General features: G+C 47.5%; 1 protein-coding gene across 17 annotated transcripts in view; it reads right to left on the bottom strand.

Moving 5' to 3' along the window:
* TRAK1 (trafficking kinesin protein 1) overlaps positions 1-12,826 on the bottom strand; it is a 181,724-nt gene that overhangs the window by 43,489 nt on the left and 125,409 nt on the right. The gene's annotated exons all lie outside the window — the stretch shown is intronic.

Raw genomic sequence — 12,826 nt, 5'->3', positions numbered from 1 at the left:
ATGCCATACTGGCACAGCCCTCTCCTCTCCAAATAGCCTAAATTCTAAGGCCATGCAACCCGTTTCCACACCATGAAAACTAGGGTGATGTTTTTTTAATCTATACCAAAAAGTCTATGACTAATGCTGATACACACACACACACACACACACACACACACACACACGTGCACAGAGTGGTGTTTCATTACGTGTACAGTTTACTATGGTCCTAAGAGGCTGCAGGCAAGTCACTTTAGGACTGTAGATTTTTGTTCTCCCATTAGAGAAAAGGGGTGTGTAACAAAAGGCTTTAATCTGATTAAAAAAAAAAAAACACACACACACACACAGAAACCTCAGGGTTGTTTTATTTTAAATCAATGGCAAGGAATTGATTTGCAGTTCAATAAACACCAAGAAGGTACCAGGAGTTTTGTTCCACGGGGGAAGGACTGAATATAAATGGATTTAGGGCCAAAGTATAAAATTGTTTGAAACCTGTCACTTTGGGGCTAAATTATAACTTCTTTGTAACTAAGACTCTAGAGAATAATTCTGTTAAGAGTAGAAGCTTTCGAGCCACATTCAGGATGAGCCCATGCAAGGCATTTGGGAACTGAAGTATATTACTGAGTCAAACTCAGTAGCATTATTAACAGTGAACAGCACTGGAATTCAATAGGTCTTTAAATATTTCATTAAAGGCAAGCAGAGATCATCCCAGTGAGTGAGCTCAGAGAAATTGGATCTACTGGAATGATTTTCTAGCTTAAGGAGGAGACCTGAAATCTGGTTCTAAATCTGAAACCCTAGAAACATGGCACCATCAGAGCCAGGAGACAGACCCTATACTCAGCCTTTCTTGCAGGATCCGAAAGGAGGGAGGGAAACATTCTGTCTCGGACAAAACTGCCAGCGAGGGGAAGGTAAGGGAGATTTATAAGGGTGGTGGGTTTAAACAGGAACCTAATTTGATGTAGATGAAGTCCAGCTCAAATTGCTCTTAGTTCATTCATCAGCTCAAGGTCATGAGAAGCCTTTAAGTGAAGATACTTGTCCCACCAACAGGCGTTAGTTCCCTCCCTGCACAGCTCTGACGTTCTGCAAGAGTGCAGAAGCCCTCCAGCGAGCACCTGGCTAGAAAGCATGCACACCGCCTGCATACACCAGGACACAGACCACCTCAGTTGAGTGGCCTCTGTGTTTGAACTTGTGCTGTGACTTGAGGGGGCCTGCTAACACTCCCCTGCTCTCCTCAAAGGACTAGTCCGTTGTATCATCTATGTAAGCTCATGTATCCACCATCGCGAAGATTCTTTGTGTTGACCTTTTGTAAATCTGATCTTAAAAAGCTTTAAAATACTTTAACGATTGAACCTAATAAAAATGATAATCTTGCCACCATGCACATAGTGACATGACAGGAGGTCTGGTGTGCACTTTCATGTCCCCAAGACAGGACAGCTGAAGCTCGGCGTGCAGAGGGGCGCAGGAACCTCCCATAAGTCCCAGGGCCTTTGACTAAGCCTGACTACACAAGTCAGAAATGAAAAATTAATGAATAAATGAAATATATGAATAAATGAAAATAATGAATAAATGAAAAACTGTGTACCACAAGCTATGCAAGTGATTATTCCAGTTATGTTTTTAAAAATATACATAATCCCAATTTGGGGGCAAGGGAAAGAAATGTATAGATTTATATAGTACCCAGAAAAAAAACTAGGATAGCCACAAAAGTATTGACATTGGATTGGATCACAAATTTCAACTTTCTTTTTTGTGCTTCTTTAAAAAATATTCTATAATGACCATGCAGTGATGGGGGAAAAATTTACTTAAAATATTTTTTAGAAAATCTATGGTTGACTACAAAATAGGGTCCTGAGATTCTCCCTGAGCTTACTTTAAAAGAAACCGATAACAGCAGAAGACCTTTACTGGGCACATTTACTATGGCCAGGCACAGGCACCGATCACAGCCGTCCATATAGATTATTTCATGTCATCCTCAGAGCGCTACTATGGGGCTAGGCACCTACCTTAACACCCATTTTAGACATCAAGGCCCAAAAAAAGCTAAATAACTCACCCAACGTCACAAAGCCAGCGAGCAGCAAATTTCAGAATAAGCACAGACTCCCAGCAGAGGCAGGAGCCAGCATCACAGTGCCCCTGCTTGTCAAGAGGTTGGACGGGCTTCCTCATTTAATCGCAGCAACCCTGCGGGGCAGGCACTGTTACAGTGACTGCTCCACAGATGAGAAAACTGGGGTTCCAAGATGTTCAGAATCCATGGCCGGGTGCAGTGGCTCATGCCTGTAATCCTAGCACTCTGGGAGGCCGAGGCGGGAGGATCGCTCAAGGTCATGAGTTTGAACCCGGCCTGAGCAAGAACCAGACCCCGTCTCTACTATAAATAGAAAGAAATTCATTGGCCAACTAAAAATACAGAGAAAAAATTAGCCAGGCATGGTAGTGCATGCCTGTGGTCCCAGCTACTTGGGAGGCTGAGGCAGGAGGATCGCTTGAGCCCAGGAGGTTGAGGTTGCTGTGAGCTAGGCTGATGCCATGGCACTCTAGCCTGGGCAACAGAGTGAGACTCTGTCTCAAAAAAAAAAAAGAAAAATGTTAAGAATCCGATATTAAGGACCCAACTAAGGTCTCAAAGAATGAGGCTGCACTGCAGGGGCTGCACCTGGGCCAGTCTGGCCCCTGGACTGAAATAGCCACAAAGGACAAGATCCCAGGGTGAGGGCTGGCACAAACCATCGATGTGCAGGAAGCGTGTAAACAGAGCGAGAGGCAGTGATGGTGCAGGGGAAGAACGAACCCTGGCCTCGGGCTCTGAGGCCCAGCTTTTCAAAGGAGGATTCTATCAGGCCAAGAGGCCCTGCACAACAATTCACAATTGCAAAGCTGTGGAAACAAGCCAAGTGCCCGTCAATTCATGAGTGGATTAATAATATGTGGTATATGTATACCATGGAGTGCTACTCAGCTTTAAGAAACAATGGTGATCTAGCACCTCGTGTATATTCCTGGATACAGCTGGAACCGATTCTACTAAGTAAAGTATCTCAAGAATGGAAAAACAAGCACCACATGTACTCACCAGCAAATTGGTATTAACGCATCAACACCTAAGTGGACATATAGGAGTAACATTTATCAGGTGTCGGGAGAGTGGGAGGGGGGAGGGGTAAATAAAACCACAACGAGTAAGATGTGCAACATTTGGGGGATGGACACACTTGAAGCTCTTACTCAAGGGGGGAGGGGGGCACGGGCAATATATGTAACCTTAGCACTTGTACCCCCATAATATGCTAAAATAAATATACAAAAATAAAATAAAAAAAAGAGGCCCTGGACAGCCGTCAATCAACCGCAGCCTCTCGGCTTTCCTCTGCCAAGGAATGAGGGACAGGAGTGCAACCAGCGAGGGTGGGAACGTAACAAACCATGCCTTTAAAGAGTAAGATAAGGACAGGCTGTGCTTTTCAAGCATTACCAACTTTCTAGACACTGAGTCGACAATAAACTGTGGTCAAGTTTCTCTCCCACGGGAATAGTGTTTCAAACAGAAGTTCCATTTCCAACCCAGAGAGCACTCCCAAATAAATCCACTTCCACCCAAAAATGTGTCAGGAAATAAAAAGTAAAGGAGCAGCCGTAAACCTCTACAATAACTTAATATGAGAAAATTATGGTCCAACTACTAGAAAAAGAAGTTAAATGTAACCTGTCTACCTACTATGGCAAAGTAATATATTAATGGTACACACGCCATACCTCTGGCACGCTCAAACTAGCACTAAACCACCTTTATCCTGCACCAGGCTCTGCACCGAACAAAACAGGACGCCTGCCCTCCTGGGGCACACAAAAAGCAGGGCAGTCTGGGGGAGGTGCCCAGGGGGGTTGAGGCTTGGAAAGCCACTGGAGGCTTTCAAGGGGGGAGTGTCCACACGAGCTCTGCACTTCAGAAAACACTTTGGATCCAGTGTAGAGCAAAAGGGAGGGGGTGGGCGCAAGGCAACTTGGAGTGCCCAGCATCGAGGCTGCTGGAGTAATCCAAGGAGATCCTGGGTGGCAGCAGGATGGCAAGAAGGGGGCTCTTTTCTTGAGATTTAAGAGACAAGACTGAGTGGGATGTAAATGAGAAAGTATGGGATCTGGGCTTCTCACTGGGACAACGGGGACAAGAGCGACGTCCCCCTTCAACATGGGCACGTGAGGTGGAAGAGCAGGAGGGAGATGGGGCTCCCCAGTGAGACCTCTGGCATCGGGACAGGTACTGACGTCCCTGTGCAATGACGTGCCAGGCAGAGGCCGCCCACAACCCGAGGTGGCAGGAGGCCCACCTGGCAGAAACACCCTCCCAGGAGCTGCAGGTGTTGAGATTCTGGTTTGGGAGAATCCACTTTGAGATGAGAGGAGAATCAAGTTCTTACTCTGGGGATGGTGGGTAAAGTAAGCAATCATGAAGTCAAATTCGAATGAGTAGCCTGGGCTGGCTGACCAGAGAGACAGAGACAGGTGACTGGGCTGTCACAGCTCACTGGGGTGACAGAGGTAGGGTGCCCTCATCTGGAAATCAGTAGTGCAACTCTTATGCAAATTAAACCATGTCCAAAACAATTTTAAGGATAAATATCGCTCTTTCTACCATGTGCAGATACAAGGCGAAGTCAGCCACCTGCAGCCCTCACCAGAACCTAACCATGCCGGCGCCTTGATCTTGGACTTCCAGCCTCCAGAACTGTAAGAAATAAATGTCTGTTGCTGACAAGCCCAAAAATAAGTAGATAAATAAAAATAAATGTTGGCATACATTTTCCAGCTCCTGATCATAAATATGAGATGCCAAGGAGATGCGGCCAGTGGGAGGCTCGGGAATGGCTGTAACGGAGAGGGCCCTCAGAGAAACCCCACAGGGGAAGACAGGACAGCGGTGGGACACTGGGGTTTTGATCCCAACAGGTTGGACACGGGCTTCCTTCCGAATGAGCCCTCTGGTAAGGGTGGGAGAGGAGGGTAGGCGCAAAGTTCAGGCTGAAGTGGGGCTGGAGCAGGTAAGGTCTGAGACTCGTCCAGGAGGCGGGGACCCCAGGGCCTGGCTGGTGGGGTGGGTGGCGGGGACCTCCATGGTTCCATCAAAGCAACTTGTCCTCCCCAAGGAACCCTGCATCTCCCCGCTGTATGTCACGTTAACAGGCTTGACGAGCTTCCTTGACATTCTGGCCTTAATCTTCTTTAAGGAGCTACAGTTGCAAGACCTCGCTTCTCATTCGTGTATTTTGGTGGAAAGATTCCCACAAAGCTGTCAGAACAAACGGCTCTCATCGCTTCTTGATCTAATTCTAATTACATTTCTCCCATTAATGTCAGCTTTATAAATCCCTGGAGTGAATAAATATTTTACACATGTGTGTGTGTATGTGTACATAAAACTGAGTATCTCCCAAATCCTCGAGAAGACAGTGTTTCCTTATCACTCAAACACAAGTAGCCAACATCCCCGAATAGAGAGAAGATATTCAGGACTTCCTATTATGTTTGCATTTGGGGCTGTTTGCATACTGCCTTATCTATGGGTGATTTAATTAAAACAGTATTTTTCAACTTTTTTTTGTTTAAGAACCTGAGCTCCATCTCCTCCCCCAATAATTTTTCCTCCTGTCTTCTGTATCTTAGCATCAGTTTTTTAAGACGCCAAATTTTACTTTCTATAATTTTTATTGGCCGGGCGAGGTGGCTCACGCCTGTAATCCTAGCACTCTGGGAGGCTGAGGCGGGCGGATTGCTCGAGGTCAGGAGTTCGAAACCAGCCTGAGCAAGAGCGAGACCCCATCTCTACTATAAATAGAAAGAAATTAATTGGCCAACAAATATATATAGAAAAAATTAGCCAGGCATGGTGGCGCATGCCTGTAGTCCCAGCTAATCGGGAGGCTGAGGCAGTAGGATCACTTGAGCCCAGGAATTTGAGGTTGCTGTGAGCTAGGCTGACGCCATGGTACTCACTCTAGCCTGGGCAACAAAGCGAGACTCTGTCTCAAAAAAAAATAAATAAATAAAAATACAAATAAAATATAATTTTTATTATAAAATCTAGAAGCAAACTGAATAAACTTCCAAAATAGACATATACCCCTAGAAATTCTGATATTCCCAGTGAAGGCAGGGCTGGTACTTGGGTGTCAGACAAAAGAATGGTCCACAAACCAGTGGACTGCCCCTCTCCCACTTCTGACCAGCAGCAGCAGTTGCCAGGGAGAAAAAGCATCACTACATCTGGCCCCTGATCCTCTAGGAAGTGAACTTAAGAAATCCTGTCTGCCCTGTTCACGGGGGCGGGGAGTGGAGGGTCACAACCTAGGAGCCGCAGCCAAAAAGCTTCTAAAACTTCTAAAACTCTAAAACGAGTCACTGCTCACGCCAAGTTTCCAGCTATTACCAAACAGAAGTCCCTTGCAGCTTTGTCTGTGTGCTTTTGAATTAATCAGCCCCTGCTCTACTCGACAGTCGTCCCCAGCTCTGCCACTTCCTACCAGCAGCAGCCTCCCCACGTGGGACATACGGGGACCATCCCTGCCTGGCCCCGGCGCACCCCTCCCGCCTGCCCACCTACCGCCCAAGCCCGTTCTCATCCACACCCCGAGATGCCACGCTCAGATGTCAGGCCTGGCACTGTGTGCCTGCTATTTCCTTCTGTAGGGACTTTCTCCCACTTCTCCATCTGGGAATTTCCTGCTCTTCCCACAAGAGCCCAGCAAGATGGAGACACATCCACGTGGCTGACACCCTACCCGAGTGTCGCCTCTTCTGCCCACCTCTGTAAAATCTCTAGCTTTTACAGTTTGCCCAGACACCGAGCCCAGGCCAACGTGGCAAAGCGCTCCTGACTGGGGGGACGTCTTCACATGGCTGCTGTGACTCAGCCTACAGCAGCTACGCCCACCCCTCTCTGCCAGACACAGCGTTGGTGAATTTAGACGCATTTACCCCCACACTTTAGGGCGGGGAAACTGAGACTTCGAGAAGTCGGATGAATTGCCTAAGGTCACAAAGACCTTTTAAAGTCTCCCAAGTATCTACCCAAGAGAAATGAAAACGTGCATCCACACGCAAACTTGTATATTCGTGTTCGTAGCATTATTCGTTACAGCCAAAAAGTGGCAACGAATGCCCACCAATTGGTGAAAGAATGAACAAAATGTGGTATGTTCATACAGTGGAATGTTATTCTGCCATAAAAACGAAGCACTTATGAATATTAATGCATGCTACAGCAGAGACAGGCCTCAAATTCCTTATGCTCGGTAAAAAACAGACATAAAAATACCATATATTTCCTGTTTGTATTCCTATAAAGTATCACAGAAGGGAAAACTATGGAGATAAAAAGATTAGTGGTTGCCTAGGAGTGGAAGTGTAAACAGGGGTTGAGTGTACACAGGCATGAGGGATCTCCCTGGGGGGTATGTAAAGTTCCAAAACTCTTTTACGGTGATGGTTACACAACTCAGTGAGTTTACTAAAAACCATTGAGGGAGGAGGGGGGCATGGGCAATATATGTAACCTTAACACTTCTACCCCCATAATACACTAAAATAAAAATAAAAACCATTGAGTTGTCCAGTCAAATGGGTGAATTTTACAGTATGTAAATTATGTCAGTACTTTAAGTTACCAAATAACATGCAAACAAGCATCCCTGAAGCACACCACATCCCAGCCATTCTTGTATCATCTCAACCCCTGACTGAGCCCTCTTTGGGCTACAATGGTGCGGTCAGCTGGCAAAACTGTTTAGGAATGGCAAATCACCCACTAAGAAACCAGCACTGGTGAAGGGCACAGAAAGGTACTGATCTGTCCCATACAGATTAGTTTTTAATTAGAGAGTTGTCGTCAGAATTTAGTCAGATGGCAGACAGCACTTCAAGATACATCCATGACTGAGAGCCATCTCTGCCCAGCTTTTAAGAAGAGCTCGACTTAGAACTCTCTCCCCCAGCACAAACCCCTTCTGTGCTCCCACGTTACAGCTACTTCCTTGGAGGCTCAGCCAAGTCTCTCACTGTGCTCTTGTCCCTCAAGACGTATCTTCGGCATAACTTGGCCTTCGCTGACTAGTCCTAGTGAATTAACTCCTAAGTCCTGTAAGACACACAATACTTGGCTTTAGAAACAAAACAAAACGTAACTATGTTGATGCAGACCTGTGGGATAGGGTGAGGGCCCACAGTACTTGGTAATAAAAATAATGCTCACTTCTCTATGATTAAAACAAAACAAAAAAAGGCAGCACTGTTTCATTTTATTCTGATCCAGATGTCCTCATGTCAAAAACGGTAACAGCAGGACAGCCAGGACAAACCTAACAAATGCTTACAAATCTCCCTTCCTGCCAGGCCTGTTTAAGTCACACGAAGGCAGCTGAGTCTTACTCATTTGGAGCCACACATACAGCTGATACTTTAAAAAATAAAAAAAATGGAACATTTGCAAAGAACAGCTCATTTCTAGCCAACAGCCCAGAGAGGGGTGAAACACATAAAAGCCCTGGTGTGTATCTCATGACCCCAAGGTGTGTTCTGGTGAGTCCTGTCCCTGGCCCCAAGGCTCTGCAACAAAAGCCCTCATAGGACACTAAGAGAAGAGGGGGGAAGCTGCTAAGACAGATGCATTGACAAGAAGGCATCAACTAAGTGGCTGTGCTCCTAGGCCGGAAGCAAATGGGCAGCCTGCTACCGCTCCCCCCCCCCCCCAGAGGCGCTGGGTACCCTAGCTTTCAGATGAAGGTCTCGGGGAGCAGAGACAGGGGCAAGAGCCAGCCCAGAGCAGGGCCCACTACAGTCAGCAGTCTGGATGGCCGTTACTCATGTCTGTGCGGTGCCCACGGCTGCCCTGCGAGGCGGGAGCGAGGTGTCACTGGCCAAGGGCAGAGACCTACACAGTACAGCCCCGGCCTCACTTCACCGCTCGGCAGTGCCATTATTAACTGAAGCTGCAGTGTGACTATCTCAGGGGCTCACTTTCCCTTGTCTGGGCAGGCTGAGAGCAGGGGGCCAGAGCAAGTTATTTAAGAGGCAGAAATGCCAACCTCTCCCCTGGCATTTTACAAATATTTATTTCACTTAAAACCCAGGACAATCCCACAACACAAACATGATCCCCATTTAACAAACCAGACAGAGAGGCAGGCCAAGTGGCTAGGCCAAGGTCAGGCGAGACATAACCATGGACTTGAACCAGGTCTGCTGCGTGCTGTAATCGTTCACCCCACCCCAGAATGGAACACCCAGTGTTTATACACAGCGATCTTTTATCACCAAGACATTTAATGAGGTGATAACCAAATGGCTCCCTCTCCACCACTTGCCAGGCGCCTGGCACTCCCAAGCGCTGTGTGCATATCAACTCTTTTAATGTTTACATCCATGAGGAAAGTATGACTATGGTCCCATATTAGACAGGAAGAAACTGCCCAAGGTCACAGAGCTATTATGGGAGGGCCTCGACTGTTTGACCCCCAAGTTAGACTCTTAATTTCTGTTGGGTAAATAAATGAATCCTACCCTCAAGGAATTCTCCATCTAGTTAAGAAGGTAAGACACATGCATAAATCAGCATCATACAGAGGGGCAAGCAGGAAGTGCCAGGTGAGAGATGCTGCTGGCAAGTCCAGACACAAGAAGGCTGGGGGTGCCAGAGGTGGGGAGAGCAGCAAAAGGACCCCAAGAGACAGATCGTGAGGGAGCTTTGCCCGTGGCCAGCCTTGGGGTGATGCTGGTACCCCAACTCCATTAGGAGAGCCACCCTAATGTGAGTGACATTACAGGAGCAAGTGATATCACAGGAGTGACTGATGTCACAGGAGGTCTACATGGGGCAGCCACACATACCTAGAACCAAACTCCAAGTGGAGACCAGGATAAGGAAGGCCATGAGCAAAGAGACCTTTGTCACTGTGCTGCAGTGAGTAGTGATAAGCCACGCCATCTCCTCCCTCATCCATGACCCAGCGGGACAGTCAGGCACAGTGCCCTTGAGTGCCACTGGTCACACTGTATTAACAAACACAGACACCAGGGCCCAGGCCCCTTCTCTGGGGCTGACGTTCCCACTCCACAGCCTGCAGAGGCCTGAAGCATGACAGCTCGGGCTTCATTTTACTGCTCATCAGTCAAATGGGGACTCAGCACCCCAGGCCCAGTCATTTCCCACTGGGCCCAGCCCACCCCCTTGCAGCCCAGGAATGCCCTCTCGAGTGGGAGGAATGTGCTCCATTTGTGCTGCTTCTCCAGTTTGCCTGGGAACCAACCAGAGAACCTGGGTGGCCGGCAGGTGCAGCCACCGGACAGAAACATGGGAGACACTGAGTTCCTACCACCAACTGGCATTTTTTTCATCTTTGTTTTGCCAGATTATAATTTCTGGTTACTGCTCAACACCTGAAAACTGCCTTCGTACAAAAGACTGATGCTGCCTGCTCACATACCCTTAAAGCCACCCCTACAGAGGGCGGGATGCACTCTTTCCTCTAAGCCTGTGGCCTCGGGGAACCTACACCTGCTGACGGAAGCATTCAGACTCCAGAACATTCCACACGCTCTTTCCAAATCCTGCCACCTCCTGAGCAATCCTGAGTGACACTTGCCAGAAATTTAATGACTCGTCTTGCAAATGGGTAATAGCCTTGGAAATGCCCAGGTGAGATGAAATCTGAAAGCACGTCCTTGCCAAAACAATGGGAATCTGCCAGGCAACAAACCACAACAAACTGATGACCAGAAACTTCCCTTTTCACCAGTGTTTTTCCTCATGCCAGTGCAGCTGCTCAGGCACAGAGAGGGAGCATGACCCATTACTTGACCTTACCATGAGGAGAGAGGCATGGAGAAAGAAAGGCAAACGGAGCCCTCCTCCAAGAACTCCACTCAGCATCTGAGATCAGATGCTGATTCATTTTCTGCACTGTGCAAGTTCTTGGTGGCCAGAAGTCACACAGCCCAAATGTTTCCTCTCCCTGGAAAGACAGTGAGAGCAGAGCTGTCCCTCCTGCTGCCTGGTCTCCCAGGAGCACCCACCTGATGGGTTGAAAGAAACAAATGCGATGATGCCAGGGAAGGGCCTAGAACTGTAGCAGCTCTGAGCCTGGGGCGTGGTGGGAGGCAGACCCCATGCATGTCCTGTGCTTCCAGCTGGGGGACTCTGCACAAGGCCAACTTATCAGAGCCTCAGGTGCCTTGATGGCAACATGGGCATAATGTTCATCTCAAGGGCTGTTTTGAAGATTAAATGGGTAACATCAGAAAGTGCCGAGCACCCGACAAGGTGACCGGGAGAGGACAAATGTATCCTATGTCGGTAACTATCAAAGCAACTCAAATACTATAATCATTGTGTCCTGCAGTCTTCAACCAAAAGCACCTCTTTTAGACCACACAGAAAACCACCTCGGATTCCAGGTAACACAGACAGACCCAAATCCCTGCCCGTATTTCCACTACTCAAAGAGCACTAGTCTTCCACATGTGGGACTGGCATCCTGTGAACGCAAGACAAGGTGGTGTGACCGTGACGCAGCTTGCTCTTGGAGACACGACACGTTTCCAGCAAAACTGGCCACAAAACCAAACCTCCCAAGTTTGTTATCTTCCTGATCTGCACCACCAACTTCGTTCAGGCTGGGCGCAAGCCTTGAAAGTGAGTTGGTTTTATTTTCCAAGGAAAACAAAGCATATTGATAATAAAGTGATTTTGTTTTTGTTTTTTATTTTTGAGACAGAGTCTCACTTTGTTGCCCAGGCTAGAGTGAGTGCCGTGGCATCAGCCTAGCTCACAGCAACCTCAAACTTCCGGGATCAAGCAATCTTCCTGCCTCAGCCTCCCGAGTAGCCGGGACTACAGGCATGTGCCACCATGCCCGGCTAATTTTTTTCTGTATATTTTTAGTTGGCCAATTAATTTCTTTCTATTTTAGTAGAGATGGGCTCTCACTCTTGCTCAGGCTGGTTTCCAAATCCTGACCTTGAGCGATCCTCCTGCCTTGGCCTCCCAGAGTGCTAGGATCACAGGCGTGAGTGAGCCACCGAGCCTGGCCGATAATAAAGTGTTTTGAAGTTATTTGTCATGAAAATATTATTACTGCTTCACCTACAAGACCAGCAAAAATATCTTACTGGAGAAAGGGGGAAAACTGGATGGGAACAAACAAGAAAGGAAGAGAATGTACAGCAAGTGGCTATCAGAAGATGGCAACTACAGGGCAGGGTCCCCTCCCCTGAGTGCTACCACGGGCAGAGAGAGACGCTGCTATCAGGAGATGTGATCGGCACAGAACACTGTGCACTGGGATCACCCAGAGGTGTGTTAAAGCCCTGAGTGTGCGATTCCGCAGGTCTGGGGTGGGGCCCAGGAATGTGCATTTCTAACAAGCTCCCAGGTGACGCCCACACTGCTAGTCAGGGACTCCGCTTTGGGGACTGCTAGCATGACAGTATAAGAGCAGAGAGCTAGCTCTACAGCCATTCTACATGGTTGGGACCACTCGCTTACTAGCTGTGTGACTCTAAATGAGTTACTTAAGCTTCCTCCTATAATCCTATAAAATGGAAACTACAACAGTACTTAACCTCATGAGTGTTTCAAGGATTCAAGGCATGAATCCACATAAAGGACTTATGACAATAATAAAATGGTGCCTGGCACATAGTGAGTGCACAATAAACATTTGCTACCATCATCATCTGGCTCTTGGTTTTTAAAAAAGTTCATATATACATACACACACACACACACATTATATATATATATATAAACTCA

Source organism: Microcebus murinus, chromosome 1 (genome assembly GCF_040939455.1).
Source record: "Microcebus murinus isolate Inina chromosome 1, M.murinus_Inina_mat1.0, whole genome shotgun sequence".
In the NCBI taxonomy this organism is placed as follows: Eukaryota; Metazoa; Chordata; class Mammalia; order Primates; family Cheirogaleidae; genus Microcebus; species Microcebus murinus.
The sequence above is the reverse complement of the archived record's forward strand: the minus strand, read 5'-3'. Positions and strand labels throughout refer to the sequence as shown.